The sequence below is a fragment of the Rhododendron vialii genome, chromosome 2a, assembly GCF_030253575.1.
Source record: "Rhododendron vialii isolate Sample 1 chromosome 2a, ASM3025357v1".
In the NCBI taxonomy this organism is placed as follows: Eukaryota; Viridiplantae; Streptophyta; class Magnoliopsida; order Ericales; family Ericaceae; genus Rhododendron; species Rhododendron vialii.
The window spans coordinates 46,061,787-46,065,494 of NC_080558.1; positions in this window are offsets into that span (position 1 = coordinate 46,061,787).

The window sequence follows — 3,708 nt, forward strand, 5'->3', positions numbered from 1 at the left end:
AGGTCGTCGTCTTGTCGGTTCCAGAAAACCCAACTAATGCCCTTCACATTCCACTCTCCCAAATAAGGCTTGTAGACAGAAATCTCATGTCGAGAATATTTGAGTTCCCTGTCCATGTACTCTTTGAAATCGGGAAGGAAATCCTCTTCATCTTCACTACCCTCCATGCAGTCCGCCATCATCTTCAATTTTGCAGAGAAATCCTCAAAAGAAGAAATAAATGAGAGCTCCTCAATTCAATTTAACTGCTTTCAAGTCAATCCCACAGGGGCGCTGCTATTCGCAGCCCTCTATTTACTCCCATAGCCCGTTAAAAATTTTCAATTATACTCGACAGTTAGTTACCGAAATTGAGATATATTTTCAGCGTCCAATTACCGAAATATAATATTTTTTTCAACAGATGTTTACCGAAAATGCATGTTCGGCAGTTGTTTACCGAAAATTGAACATATTTTCGACATGTAGTTACCGAAATATAATCTTGTTTTCAACAGCAATTTACCGAAATGTTATTTATGATTTTCAACAATCATTTACCGAAATTTAGTGGGCTACGGGAGTAAATAGAGGGCTGCGAATAGCGGCGCCCTCCCACAGTCTATTCTCCGTCAACTCCCACCCACCCTCAACTTTATGTAGGATAAATTTCACAAACACCCCTTCTATCCCAATGAAATCACACAGTGCACCCTAAATTTTTTAAGATTACACTATATTCCCCAAAAGAAGCATGTGCCAATCTAGAACGCTACATTTACCAACAAACTCATGTTCACTTCCATTACAACATAAGAAAATCAGATGTTTTACACACCAACTCAATATAAACAACAAACAATTATTCAAAAAACCATATCTCACTTTCTTAAATATTTACATAATTTTTCGTATACACCTTCCACATACCATTCTCTCTTCAACTTACCTTACCCTCTTTCTCTCATCCTAGCCTTCCTTTCTTTTATATTCCTTGTTATCCTTTCTCTACCCAACTCCTCTTATTCCCACACCCGAACATCCCATCTCTCAACTTCTTTAGGTATATCAAGTCCATCGGAAACAAAAAGCTTCTGAAAGGATTATGTACCACACCAATTGCTTTTTCACCTATCATTCCACGTTAACTGTTCCCATCTCTCTGCTTTTCTTGCTCTTCAACAGTGCCCCCCCCCCCCCCCCCCCCCACACACACACACACACACCCATTTGCCAACAATGTTCATTTATCTCTGTGCTTACTTTGTCTGTGTAAACAAACTTTTCATCTACATTGATCCTTAGAATATATTTTACATAAATCTTGCAAATTCTTGGATCCAAAATTGAATGTATCGGTTAAGCTCTTATTGATATTTGATTGAGCTAGTGTTTACATGGTTCTTTAAAAGAATAAATTAAACAAATTGAATGGCTTAGATAACTGTGTGGAATGCAAATGGGTCTCACATAATCCAGTCGACATTGGTGTACCCATAGCTTTTTCTTATCTCAACAAGTGTTCTTGGGCAATGAATAATTTTTCCTCAAGAGGTGTTTGCAAGGGTCCTATTCTTGTGTTCACGGATTCAGTTAAAAAGAGTTTTGGCTGCCCAAATAAAATAAATGACATAGTTTAGAGTAACGTTTTGGCTCCCAAAAGACTCCAGCATGACGCTGTTTCCTATGCAAAGCTTGTGTGCTAAGCTTTCCGCACATCACACGCCCCGAACCCCCTCCTACAATAGTATTTCTCTGACTGTTCTCAATGAATAAAGTAAAAATTGATGCCCTGATGAAGTTTCGGGGACCTATCCTTGCAAATAAATAATCGCAAGAGACTAATGGGTGATTTAGAGTGTTGAGTCGTTAACTTCGTGCTTCAATCGAAGACTTCACAATGAAGAAAATGGGAGCGACTATTCGTAACCCTTTATTATTTTCATTAGCCCACTTCCTTCATTTACTCCATATAACCCATTAATTTTTCCAAATCTTCCTATTATACCTCTCTCCTCTAAAAACACCAAATCTCCATAGCCACCACTACCAAAGCTACGAACATGGCCCCGATCGAGCATTGTATTTTTTTCGATGCAGAATTTTTAATTTTTTGAACCAGATTTTTGGCGTTTCAAGTCTGAAAAATTGTAATATTTTCGATATTTGAATACCATAATACTTAAATAATTTCGACAATTAGTTACTGAAATGTTTATATATTTTCGGCAGTCAATTACCGAAATGTGTGTATATATATATATATAGGACTTTTCTAATCTTTAGTAATATTGTCACGCCCCGTCCCGGAACAACACCCAAAGTGGGCCCGAACCAACACGACCACGTGCCATTCCACACCAAATAACAACAACTAAATGACAAACCATACACGAAATAGAGTAAAATCCCAGCGGAAGACTTAACATTATTATAAACAAGGTGTCAACAACTTTACGAACTTACATAGTACAAAAGTTGTTGTCTCTTATCCCAGCACAAGTAATTAAACATTAACGGAGTTTCCCGCATAATTAAAAACTTGAAGTCATAAAGTACTTGACAACATTAGTCACAAAATGATTTTAACAAAAATCAGAGTTTGACCGTTGCAACCGACTCGACCAAAAATACTAACACTCGATACTAATCCAAGTGTCCCCAAAATGCCGACTGGTAGTGGACCAACTCTACGACCACCTGTGACCTGACAATCCAAAAAGGAAAACCAGAGTGTGTGAGATATAGAATACATTCAATAAAATACTACAATACCCGAAGGAACATCTCACTTGAATGTAGTTCACACAAATTCAGCTTATGTACTCAAACAGACAACACACATATAATCACAACATATGCGGTGGCACGTCTGCCATAATCCCATATACCCCAGGAATGGTGTCCCACACACCATGCTCCCAACTACCGTTAATTAGGTGGCATGGCTTACGACATGATGTGCCTCACACACAAACCTTCGGCGGTATGATCAACATCCAACAACATGCATAACACTAGCTAAATCCCAAATAGCGTGTACACAACCACCACCATGTAATACCTTATTAAACATAACCATATCAGACACACTCACCTTTGTATCTCGACCGAAGTATGCCAAACTACGGTTTCGGCACCTCCCGATTGACCGGCTCTTTACCTAGCCACAAGTTAACTCATATTAGTTACGAATTCAACGAATACTCGACACACGGTTAAAAAGCTAACAAGAAGCTAAACAATGTCTAATGGATACAAATATGTCCATGCCAATACCTAGAAATGTCCTACAATAAGTGTAAACTCAAACACCACCTAATTCTCTAAAAAGATAACATATTCCACAACTAATCTGTCTTAAAATGATCATAACATTTTATAGGTTTAGAACTAGTTCATGCAACCACCACCGTTAGAAAGTACACTTCCGGTACATAAATTTTGATATAAAGTTTGTTAAAAACGGAGTCCTGATGACAAAGTTATGCTCATCCGAAGTTACACCATAACCTGTCCAAAATCACAGATTCTACACGTCTATCAACTTCGAATCAAAAACTGATTTAACCTGGTACAAACTAAGTCACAACCTTCACATATACCAAAAGACATACGAGTCTAGTTTCAGAATCAATAACCCGTGCGCTAACCCGATACTCGAGTTAAAAGATATGACCATTTTTTTCGAAATGTGTCAGTGCAGCAAATACAAAACTCAGCAGGGAC